We start from the raw sequence: 13,376 nt of genomic DNA, 5'->3' as shown, positions 1-13,376 counted from the left end.
CCAGTAATGGGTCCTTTTGGACTCTATTAATTAAAAACTCTAAATCACGGAGTGTCTTAAAATCCCAGTACATTTAAAATGTTTACATTTAATAATTCTTCGGTTAGACTATTACATAGAAACATATATTTCCATTTAGTCATGACAAATGCTTTCATCGCCACTAAATCAAATCATACTTTGTCTATTCCCACCCACTCCGCAAACAACAACACAGAAAATCCAATCACAACCTTCTGTTAAGGGCAACACAGTCGTCCGCCTTTTGTTACAATCCACAGGGAGCAAGGCAGTTTTCTTGTATCCATAACAACCTGCATTGATGCACAGGAATTCCCTAGTGAAGAAAGTGATTAAAATTATTCATGAAAAATTGTGCCATTTCGCTTCTGGCAGTGTATAGGAATTATCAGGCAGGATTTCTATCCCATCTTTCTCACTACTATCTGAACTGCAATGCCATCTGCTTGAATAAGACGACAGTTCCACTGCTTCCAGTATTTGCATAGTACTAAACTAGGAAAAGCTAACATGTTTGCATATTTGAGACCTCTATAACAGGGCTCTCCAACCTTGGCATCTTTAAAACCTGTGGACTTCAACTCCCAGAATTCCTCAGACAGTTTTGCTGGTTGAGGAACTCTGGGAGTTGAAGTCCACAAGTCTTAAAGTTGCTAAGGTTGGAGACCCCTGCTCTATACTAACATCCCTTTCTCCTTTTGCAGCCTTAGCCACTTTTAACTTTGGGGATTTCAGATCTCAGAATTCCATAGCCAGGCATGGCAATTACTAAGAATTCAGAAAGCTGAACTCCATATACCTGTATGTTACCTGGGTTGGGAGACACTAGCTAAATACAAGAAAGAAAATATGAGGTGAAAATAGCATAATGTGACATGTTCTGTCGGGCTCTCTGGTAGACTCCTCCCAAAAATTCACAGGTACAAATTTCAGACACACACACGTTTGAAAATTCAAAACAATGTTCTTTATAATGAAAATTCACTTAACCTAAGCCCTCTTTTGGTATAGCAAAGAGCACTCGTCTCCAAACAAACTGGTAATTTGTACAAGTCCCTTATCAGTTCTGTGATACTTAGATTGCAGCTGTGAGGCAATTCACAGTCCTTCTTCTTTCACAAAGTGAAACACACTTTGCTCTGGTTTAGTTTCAAAGCGGGGAAAAATCAGCACACAAAAGGTCAAAGTCAGTAAGGCAGTCACGAAACACAAGGATCAGGTAATCCTCCACAATGGCCAAACCCACAGGCTGCTATTTATAGCAGCCTCACTAATTACCATAGCCCTACCCAACCAGAGGTGGCCTCATTTTCTTTGATAATAATCTCTCAGTTGTTGTTGCCTATGCATCGCTCTCCCCATGCGTGGCTGTATCATTAACTTTTGTTCGGAATCCAAGCAGGAGCTAGATAATTGATCTCCTTCTGAGCTGTCTGCCACACTCTCCTCCTCCCTGTCACTCATGTCTTCTTGGTCAGAGGAGCCTTCATCAGCAGATTCCACCGGGGGGAGGGGGGCAAAACAGGCCTGCAGCATGTGGATGTCTCCCCCACATCCACAGTCCTTGGGGCAGGAGCTGGGCCAGAGCTAACCACAAGTGATATATCTGAGATTCTTGGATAATATTTGTTTTAAAATCTACTGAATCAGTAAAAAGAGAGTAACATGGCAGAAACCATTTCCAGGGAATGTAACAATTTTAGTCTCACACACTAACTGCTGTAATCATTGTAACTAACAGAGGCCACACTGTATCTTCATACCTCAAATTTAAATGCTTATCTTAAAGCATATTTATGAATAAATGCACATACATGCAAAAGGTACTTCTTCCTTCTTTGCTTTGTTGGAAAGAAATGCTGTATCATCAGCATTTCAGATTCAATCCAAAAGGCAGCCAAACTGTATAATGATGGTTGAAATAGTTAAGTTTCTAAGCCCAATGCACACTTTCCGGTAGATCTTATTTATCACAAGCTTCAACCAAGCTTAATGCATTTATTTTCATGGAGATTAGAGTTTGGGATTTTCATTTACAAAGAGAAATTAAATGTACAGTACTGGATTCCCTGGGGGACAAGAATAGGGAAAAAATGAAGACTTGAGCTACATCTGCAATTCAGAGTTCTAAAAGGATGGCATATTATTTTCACAATTAATGAAAGTCACCATTTTAAAGGTACCCAGGCTCAAATATTTTAGGAGAGAGCAAAGCTGCTATGTATCTCATGCCAATGGCCAAGCTGGTGGGTGTTGATAGCAGTAATAGTCCAAATATCTGGAAGGCAGCCATTCCCTGCTCCTGGGAGGAAAAATATGCTCCATAATGAATTAAAAAATGCATTCTGAGGGATCTTTGGCAATTCATAGATCCAAAGCATGTGGTAACTTAATGAAACAAATAAGCGTTCCCTGTTTAAATTTAATAACTAAATGTATGCACATAAATTCATAAATGTATATTTCAGGTTGGGAGAACATGCTAAAAAAAACCCACCATTATGAGTTAGATTTCTTGTACTGAATTCTTATGACATCAGGACTCTTTGCTGTAGAAATAAAATAGCTTTAAGAAAAATAAGCAGTTACTGCTATGGAGTCTAGTATAAATCAACAGAGGATCAATCAACCAGTTACATGCCTAGAAGAAAATTAAATATCTTTCTAGAGATATGTCAGATTTTCTCATCGTATCTGCTCAGATACATTAATAAGGATATTGACAGGATCTTGCTGCTTTTAACAAAATGACAAAAAATATCACCAGCATTGCTGCAGCACAAATCCACCTGTTCATACCTGCATTCCACATCATGACAGAAAAATGGGACAGAGCTTGTGCCACAATTTTTTAACACTGTTTTCTACATTTCAACTTGCATTGCTCACCTTCTTTCTCCACTGCATTCCTATCTGCAACATGCATTATTATGGCTTCTGAGATGATGTGTTACCAAATGTGGTGGGACCACGCTAAGAAAAACTGTTGTTTTGAGTATGAATATACAATGTTACTTCACTGGCTGTACAGACTGAGATGGAACTTGATCTCATTCATAAATATTAAGGGTAGTAAATTATACTGTAAGCCTGAAGGCAAGAAACTAATATGCAGAACATGCAATTTGTCATAAGCTAACATTCCTCATTAGACATTGTCTTTCCTTACTGAGAAGTTGTCATGTTATTAATTAAGCCTATGATTCTACAATAGCAATGCATTTATTCATTCCCTTTTTATAGCCATTCATCTCAAAGAAATGACTCTGTGGAAAACCCTCATGAAAGAATGTTTTTAAAAAAGGATTAAAAACAAAATTAAATATATATGTCAACTGAGAAAAATGTCATTTTAGCTGTCCATATAGTCAGGGAATGGAGCTTTTTCCATACCTGTGGCCCCAAACCTGGGTACAAAGCCTGATCTTCAAGAGCCATCCTCACTTATGATGGGGGAACATTCCAGAGGGCATGGACTTTTATTTATTCATTCATTCATTCATTCATTCATTCATTCATTCATTCATTCATTCATTCATTCATTTATTCATTCAATTTTTATGCCGCCCTTCTCCTTAGACTCAGGGTGGCTTACAACATATTAGCAATAGCACTGTTTAACCGAGCCAGCATATTGCCCCCACAATCTAGGTCCTCATTTTACCCACCTCGGAAGGATGGAAGGCTGAGTCAACCTTGATGATGAGATTTGAACCACTGACCTTCAGATCTACAGTCAGCTTCAGTGGCCTGCAGTACAGCACTCTACCTGCTGCACCCCCCCCGGCTCTTCTCTATGGCAGAGAAGGCATGTCTTCTCATTTCCACCAGCTGATATTCCTTGGATGACAGGACCTACAGCATGCCCAACCACCCAGACCAAATTGGATGGGCAGAAACCACTGGGAGAAGATGGTCCCTCGGGTAACCCAATCCCAAGCCATGAAGGACTTTAAAGATGGCAACCAACACATTGAACTGCATTTAGAAACACATAGGAAATCAATGCAGTCCCTGAAATAATGTTTTTACATGTGTTGAACATCTGACACCATTTACTAACTGGGCAGCTACGGTTTGCACTAGTTCAGAGGTAGGCAAAGTTGGCTCTTCTATGACATGTGGACTTCAACTCCCAGAATTCCTGAGCTAGCATGATTGGCTCAGGAATTCTGGGAGCTGAAGTCCACAAGTCATAGAAGAGCCAACTTTGCCTACCGCTGCACTAGTTGAAGCTTCTAAATATTTTTCAAGAACAGCCTTAGGCACACCATGTTGCAGTAATCCAGGCAAGAAAATTTCATGGATAAGACAAATTTAAAGTAGTTGAGAGAAATATTCCTTCTAATTCAGACTACAAAAGTGTTCCAAGGAGGCACTGGAAGTCCCCTCCAATGTTTACAGGCCCCTTAGCACTAAGACTAGCACCTGATCTTTTCTTTGGACTCTGCAGTGTCTAATAGGATAAGACTCTAACAATAAATTGCTGGAAATGTAATTAACAACCAAGGCTTTTTTTCCTATTAATTTATGAAATGCACACACACCACCTCTGATCCCAGTGGTAAAATCAGCACATCTTATTAACACCTTCTGAAAATCCCATTTCCTTTCTTGCTCCATTTACGCATGAATGGTTAATTTGTGAAACTGGCAAGGAAACAAGTATGTTTTCACTTATTTACTTTCCTTTTTACTGAAATATAAGAGTTCATGCTTCTTCTTTTCTACTATAATCATATCAGATATACAGTACTCCAAAACTACTGCTGTCCAAAAATGTTTTAACCAAAACCTCTGGTACCCAGAAATATGTTTTAATCTATGTAATTTAATGATGTTTGTGGTTTCTGCAGCAAATATACAGTATCTGAAAGTCAATTTAGTGGGATTTTACCCATTCCATAAAGCAATTGAGAAATGATGCTGTTGAATTTTCAAGTCAAAATTCCTATTTTCCTTTCCCTTAGTGAAAAACTAAGCAGGAATTATTTAACATACCAACTGATGCCCTAGATTTTTTCTCAGAGAGCTTTGGTGGGAGAAGACATGAAAATAGTTTCCCTCCCTTCTTTTTTCTGAAATGGTATAATCCTGATGGGACTGAATTATTTATGATCTCCCACCATGCAAATTAATTTGTTCTCACTCAGGTACCTGGGAAATTTAAAGAACTTTTTCTCTGACTCTAGATATAGCACAATCCTTAAAATAAAATCATATCAGCTGTTGTTATTTATCTTATCCTCTTCCTTTATCTTTTTTTCTTCTCTAGTGAAATTAAAATGTTAACCATAATCTTGAAAGAGTGAATTTTCAGTGGTTTTTAGTTTGCAGGTGAAGATTGGGGCTCAGTTTCTTCTTATTTTAAAATTTAAAAAAATCTGAAACTTGTATTCCAACAATTTCATATACGTATTCAAGTTCTCATCTCTTTAACTAAAGTGACAATTTGAAGGCTTTTAATTATCTGTGTATATTTAAAGGAGATATTAAAATTCAACAACGGAACAAATCTATGCAGCATTATAATACAAGCATTTTTAATATATTATAGTATAGATATGATCACTAATGCCATCAAATGCTAAAACAGCAATATAGTGGTTAACCTGGAGATTAATTTAAAGAAGCTTGGGGAAACAATTGTGAGCTACCTCACTGTATTATGTTCTATTTGAAATATGTTTATATAAACATGGCAATAAATAGGGCATCCCTATTTTGATTTATTGTTTAAATTCCTACTTTAACACTACAGCAGATCCAAGCTATACCTAACTTCTCAGTTCATCTGAGAAATAGTACAGGTTCTAAACACATGCAATTTGGCTTATGTGAACATAAAGAGAAGCATGACATCCCAACCACTTTCTATCTTAAAATGTACTTGATCCCACAGAATGAGGTTGATTTAAAAAAAATGTTTTGAATCATAAAATTTTAATGCAACTATTTATAAAAAATTCTGATTTCTTCTCTCTGCCTCTATATAAATATCATCTTTTTTATTTATATAACAATTAAAAATGTGATTTTAAAAACTTGATTATTAAAACAAATAAGGATCAAATGCGACATTTTCATGCTAAATACGTTACTTCACTAATACCAATTTAATTTTTTTTTAATTTACTCAAGAGTATGATACTGAGTCTTTTAAGTTAAACAGTAAGTAATGTAAATTTGTTTCTTAATGACAATGCCCTGAATAAAATACTTTACAATTGACTCCTTTCCACTCATTACATTACTAATTCATTTTATAAACCAATTCCTTTATAAAAATGGAAAAAATGTTCCACCCTAGAAGCTTCTTTCTTGAAATAAATGTCTCCACATTTAGAAATACTGGTTCATTTGAGCTGACCCAGTTTTCTTTTAAAAAGCTCACAGCAGCTAATAACAATAGGGGGAAAACAAATACAATCAAAAGTAAACAATTTCTAAAAATTAGTGGAAACAAATGAGCAGAGTACAAAGGCCCCAGAGAAGAAAGGCTACTTTAAATTTGAACAATCAAAAGTATAGATTACATATGGAATCTTAAGAAGGTTACAGTATTTGGAACCCAAAGGGTTTAATTGTTTGTTCTTTTTTTTAGAGAAAAACCCATTACTGGAGATTTTTTTAAACAGAGAGAGAGAGAGAGAGGTAATCACCCCAACCTTTCTACTACAATTGGAGAAGAGAGCTCCCAACATTTCTATTCCAAAGTTCAAATCTCTTCAGTCGGAATCCTGTATTAATCATTAGCCTGGGTACCTTTCAAGATATGAGTTGAGAATCGAAACATCCCAAGAACATGTTCATTTGGAAAATGTTTGTTTTCCACAAGCTGACAAGAAAAGCCCAACGTCTTCCACCCCCATCTCTTTAAATTGCTTGGAATTAAACTAGATGGATATGAAACCGACTGTGAGACAATGAGGGTGGGGGATAAGGACAAGGACTTCAGGGAGATAGATTGGTACTACTCGAAGTGCCAAAGTAGAATGCAATGCACTGCAAATGAAGTCAGGAAGTAAAATGGGGATATGATATGAAATTGCAATGCTAAATCTGTTGTTACAAAAGCAGAGCCCAGAGCTGTTGTTTTTAAAGACAGAAACAGAGGGCTTGACTCTATATTGCACCCTCATTTTACAAAGGATTATGGCACAGAGAGTTTTGTCTACACAGTTATATACTTGCATGACTCCACACCAGCAGCTTATAATTATTCCAATCCATCCCATCCCTCTGTCAGTATTAAATAAGCAAGCAAACCTGTCTTTATCGCTTCACACTTAAACAATTTCCCCCCTTTCCCTCCCACCCTCCTTCCCCTTCCAGGGCTGGTATTCAATCAACTCTCAGTCACCTTTATCTGAAATGAGAAGGTCCTTCATGCAAGGCCTGGGATGTTTTGGTCATGGCTGCAAAAATCCAGGAAACATCACTTGGGTGCACAAAACTGTCTCTCCCTGTTTCCAAGGAAGCAGACCTCTGGCCTTCCACAGCTGAGAAAAATAAGCAGACCTTTTTCCAGGGTCAAAAGAGAGATGCCATCTAAGTGCTACAGAAAAATTACCCTTCCCCGGCCAGCCCTCCTCCTCTGTGGCTTACATAGAGGCTCATTATCTCAAGCCCACCAAGCCACAGCAAATGGGAGGGACACACGCCGCCACGCTGCTCCACTCTCTTCTTGTTTACTCCTCCTCCCTCCTCCCTCTGTGGATTCCCCTCGTGAATAATGCAGAAGCTGTAGTTCCAGACACTGCCCACTCTATGCCTCTCCCCCAAAGCTGCTGAAAACAGCTCAGAGTGCCAGCCAGGGACAGGCTCCATGTTCTGCGTAGTGCAAGCCCCGGGCCCTTGTATGACAGGCCTGTGTTCTGTTGTTCCCAAAGATGCTGTCTCTTTTTGTACCATTTCTGCTTGCGAACACAACGCAAAAGTCACGATGAGGATAGGCAGTCCAAGAGAAAAGGGGAAAGTTTTCGTTCTCCTCTCGCTCAGGGTAGCATTTCAGAAGCAAAAAGATGCATGAAAATACAGTTCTTTAGCCTTTGCCAGGTAGGGTTGGCTCTAGTTTTGTGAGCTAGCACAACCTAGAAAACGGTTGAATAGAACTATTTTCAGGACCTACATGGCTCAGAGATTTTAATTATAGTAAGGTTCACAATCCTAAAAATGGGAAGGTCTAAGGCACAAAGTATGAAGCCAGGATAAAACCTGATGGATTTAAGTTTAATTGAACAGCATAAGAGTAAGTCAAAGCTTTAAGAAACTTGAATGGAGTCCTGAATGCCTCCTATTTTGCATGCTTACTTTAAATCAGTGGTTCCCAACCTTTTGGGGTGGCCATCTCTAAAATCCTGAGGCCTCCCCCCCTATATAATTCTTAATATTCCAAAAGTGAACTACTCACATGGAGGAAGACTAAAAGACCATTAACTAAGTTTAAACAAGGTACCAATTGCCCTAATTAAAAATGAAATTGCCCTCCTGTGGGGCCTAGGCCCCACTTTGTGAACCAGGGCTTTTAACTTTAAAGCAGAAGTTTAAGTGCAGATTCAACCAGCTAATATTCTTTATTTCCCCCCTGCACCTTCCCATTCCATGACACAGATCTATTGGATTGGGCTACAATAAGATGCTTTCCTATTGGTCTTTGCTTGTCTTCAATTACTGTAGGCAGATGCTATTTATTATTAATATAATTCCACTTCCCTAATACAACATCCTGACTTTTGGCATCCTGCCATGTATTTGTTCTCATGTTACTGAATGCCCTGGAACTTATTTTTATCTGCAAGACTAAAGACTGAAAGATGAACTTGTTCTTCTAGAAATACATCAAAGTTCTAAGAAGACAGATAAGGGACTATCAATTCATAAAAGGGACAAGCAAAAATTGAATTTGAATAAAGGAAATTGCCATATACTAGTTTGCTTCATATATTGTGTTATGATGTACAGAATGGTTTAGAGTTGGTGCTGAGGTGCAAAAACTAAGGATGGAGAGCCACTTTTCGAAGCCTGAAGAAGTGGCCTTCAGAACCTCTAAAAATTGTCAACAACTGTAGATGTTAATTTGTCAAAGTAAAAGAGAGTAAACACATACAGTTATTGAAGAGTAATCATGTAAGCATATTTAACTTGAATTAAATTTAAGTGTCATTGGAAAGGATAGTATTTAATTCTACCCTGGTCTGAGTATTTTAAGCATGTTTCTCAGCCCAGCAAGGGTTAGTTTGCTTCTGGCTTATCATGTCATATCTTATAATCCATGATTCAGTACAGTGTTTGAACCTAATCAAATATCGTTTCTCTTAATTCAATACTGTCAAAACTGATTGATGCATAATCCAGCATTAAAACTGGAACCTTAGATGCACTTTGCAGGGGTCTCTAACAGAAATGTGATTCACTTACCTTTGCTACCAGTTCAGAACTGTGAACGAATGTGTGCGCATTGTGCTTCTGTGCATGCACAGAATCTTCTGCTCATGTGCAGGTCGTCTATGACAGGGGTCTCCAACCTTGGCAACTTTAAGCCTGGCGGACTTCAATTCCCAGAATTCCCCAGTCAGGAAAGATGGCGGACTTCAAGCAAAGCTGACTGGGGAATTCTGGGAGTTGAAGTCCGCCAGGCTTAAAGTTGCCAAGGTTGGAGAACCCTGGTCTATAATGATGTTCAGGTGGGTGGGCCGCCGCTGCATCCAGTTCTCCCAAACTGGGGCAGACCAGTAGCAATCACCACTGGTCTCCAGCCTTGGCAACTTTAAGACTTATGTACCAGACTTTCTGGCTGAGGAATTCTGGGAGTTGAAGTCCACAATTCTTAAAGTTGACAAGGATGGAGACCTGTGCATTAGAGAACAGTCTGAAGCTGGATTCTTACACTGGTGGAAGTCTCCTTAGTTTAACCAGTATTTAAGTAAATACTATTTTACTGAAAAAGTAGTACATGCTTGGAACAAACTTCCAGCAGACGTGGTTGGTAAATCTACAGTAACTAAATTTAAACATGCCTTGGATAAACATATATCCACTCTAAGATAAAATACAGGAAATAGTATAAGGGCAGACTAGATGGGCCATGAGGTCTTTTTCTGCCGTCAGTCTTCTATGTTTCTATGTTTCTAACCATGCCTTTTAAAAAAAAATAATTATTTTTAACGGAGAGGGGCGGCATACAAATCTAATAAATATAAATATAAATATATTTATTTATTTATTAGTCAGATTTGTATGCCGCCCCTCTCCGCAGACATATTATTTGATATTGCAGAATATTGCATGAACTTCTAATACAGAGATAATTCAACTTAAAATCTACTAATTCTTATTTCTTATGCTTATTTCTTATGCTTATTTCTTATTTCTTATGCTAAAAAGGACTATTGATCTATTGATCGTTTTGTAAATATGTCTATGTAATTTTATTAACAGCAAAGATTTGCCACTGCCTCTTTCTGTTTATTAATTTTTTCCAGTGTAGCTCACCACTCTGGGAATTCTTGGTAGTATGCCATCTCAACACAAACCAGGATTGATCCTGTTTTATTTTGAGCTTTGAAAGATGATAGTGACATTCAAAAACAAACACAAAAAAGTATAAAATGTGTTTCACATTATAAAGCATTATCAAGGATACCATGTTTTCCGAAATAAGACTAATTTTTCAGATGAGTATGTTATATCTACAAAACAATATCAAAAAAAGAAAATAGCTGTAACTTCATTGCTACAAATCTTTTTTTAAAAGGAAATAAATGCAAAAGTTTTAATAGCCATCAACTTGGAGCATTAAACCTCTCATTTTCCAGTGCCAAATAATGCCAACCTGAAATACAAGTTGTGTCATATATAGAAATCTGAATTAGAACTAGGATGTGGAGGAGATATTACTTCATGGTCTCCCTTTCCATGGTTTCATTTGAGGGATGTCCAAAGCAACCCTAATGTGGCCTATGCACAAAGGGGATTCATTTTTAGAATAAGCTGCTTATTTATAAATTTCTAGGTTTTGTTTTTGCACTGAGATTGCATAACAAGGAAGCAGTATTAGTAAGTTAGCATGAAACTCTTTAAACGTGATAACATTTGCACACTGAAGTTATTGTACATTTTTATTAATTTTGTTTTTTTAGAAAAAAACTGATTTTCTAACTACAGTCCAAGCAAAAATATACTGTAACTCTCTTTCCAGGCATTTGCTCATAGCTTTCTCTTATAGAATGAATCTATTATTTACCCATTGACTTCCATGCTATGAAATCATTGTAATACAGCTACATTTTGAGGCTGGTTCTTTATCTTCAACATAGAACCAAAATAGCTTATTCAGCCAGGCTATTAGATTCCAAAAGATCTTGGACAAGATCATATAGAAAAGGACTCACCAGCTTCCTTTGTTATGCTTTTCAGTACTGTAGCTGTTCTGCTGATTCATTTACTGCATTGCTGGCAATACTGATTGAGGGATATTTTGAGAGATTTGCAATACTCCAGTATTGGAACACTTATATAGATAAGTTGGCTAAGGGGTTAACCCAGATACCCATAAAGAACAGTGATGGCATTAAGAGGCAATGCAAGAATAATTGCTTTCCAGCGGGAATACATATAGCCCAAATGGAATCCCTCCCCCTCCCAAATATACTTGGCTAGTTTTCAAATGGTTAAATGTTTGTGTATTGACCTAATTTTTTGTTTCAAAATGATACTGATGTTAGTGATTAAATTTACAATTGTTGCACCTTTGCAAGGCTTTTTTACAATTATCAGAGAAGACTTTCCAATCACCCTAAATTTTCAAATTCAAGAGGTTGGAATTTTATCCACAATTATCACATTTTTGTGTCATTTTTCCTCTCGCCCCCATCTACCCACAAATAAAATACTGTTGGGAATAGGGGAAACGTGATGGATAAGGCCGCTCTGAGTCGCCTCGAGAAGGGCGGCATAGAAATCAATCAATCAAACAAACAAACAAACAAACAAACAAACAAACAAACAAACGAGTGAGTGAATGAGTAAGTAAGTAAGTAAGTAAGTAAGTAAGTAAGTAAGTAAGTAAGTAAGTAAGTAAGTAAGTAATTTAGTTTAATGGTCAAGATACTTGTTAAGAGTTTCTGAGTTCTAATCCTACTGTAGCCCTCACTCAGGCTTTAGTCTCATTCAGGTGCTGTTTCTCTTAATTTTTAGATAATTTTCAAGGAACTTGATTATACTTGATATCTTGAAATTAAGTCGCTATTATGAATTCCATTGTATGGTACTCTACAAATCAAGGGGCGCACATAAGTGCACTAGTGTGCCTTCCGTCCCCTGTCCAATAAATTGTCTCTCCTTTATCTCCTTTATCTTTTCTACCTTTCATATATCTTCTCCTCTATTTTTATATCTTTTCTTCTATCCTTTTCTTTATATATATTACATGTCTATTCTCTTCAATGTGTATTGTACAAAATAAATAAATAAAAATAAATAAATAATTCCGCTCTATGATATTCTTATATTAGCATTCATACTATGATGTTAGAAGAACTAAATATATTGACAAAAATGAAGTGCATGCTAATTGAGATGGCCAGATTTAGAAGAGGAGGCAGCTTCTGCTTAATTACATAGAAAGGGACATTTTCAGCAGCTGTAATCATATTAGATATGCTGAAAAATGGTCTTTCACACAACTAGTGAGAGTCCAATAAATTTGTTCTCCCATTATTCTGAGTTGGTTCATACATTATACTAAATCTTTGCTTACCTAATCATAGTTTAGAAACATAGTACATAGAAGATTGACGGCACAAAAGGACCTCTTGGTCCATCTACTCTGCCCTTGTACTATTTCCTGTATTTTATCTTAGGATGGATATATGTTTATCCCAGGCATGTTTAAATTCAGTTACTGTGGATTTACCAACCATGTCTGCTGGAAGTTTGTTCCAAGCATCTACTACTCTTTCAGTAAAATAATATTTTCTCACGTTGCTTCAGATTTCCCCCCCAACTAACCTCAGATTGTGACCCCTTGTTCTTGTTTTCACTTTCCTATTAAAAATACTTCTCTCCTGAACCTTATTTAACCCTTTAAAATATTTAAATGTTTCCATCATGTCCCCCCTTTCCCTTCTGTACTCCAGAGTATACAGATTGAGTTCACTAAGTCTTTCCTGATAAGTTTTATGCTTAAGACCTTCCACCATTTTTGTAGCCCCTCTTTGGATCCATTCAATTTTATCAATATCTTTTTGTAGGTGAGTTCTCCAGAACTGAACACAGTATTCCAAATATGGTCTCACCAGCGCTCTATTCAGGGGGATCACAAACTCCCTCTTCCTGCTTGTTATACCTCTACC

The 13,376-nt window shown here is 37.2% G+C and overlaps 1 protein-coding gene across 3 annotated transcripts in view; it reads right to left on the bottom strand.

Annotated features, from left to right (window-relative positions):
• Positions 1-13,376, bottom strand: part of NFASC (neurofascin) — a 202,484-nt gene that overhangs the window by 153,765 nt on the left and 35,343 nt on the right. Inside the window, exon 1 of one of the 3 annotated variants that reach the window (XM_070745494.1) lies at positions 7,385-7,653. The exons of 1 other annotated variant lie outside the window; for it this stretch is intronic. The gene's annotated coding sequence lies outside the window, so the exon portion shown is untranslated. Of the gene's footprint in view, positions 1-7,384; positions 7,654-13,376 lie in introns of those variants that run through there. One more of the 3 variants, XM_070745492.1, reaches the window with a different exon arrangement.

Source organism: Erythrolamprus reginae, chromosome 3 (assembly GCF_031021105.1).
Source record: "Erythrolamprus reginae isolate rEryReg1 chromosome 3, rEryReg1.hap1, whole genome shotgun sequence".
Taxonomy (NCBI): domain Eukaryota; kingdom Metazoa; phylum Chordata; class Lepidosauria; order Squamata; family Dipsadidae; genus Erythrolamprus; species Erythrolamprus reginae.
The sequence above is the reverse complement of the archived record's forward strand: the minus strand, read 5'-3'. Positions and strand labels throughout refer to the sequence as shown.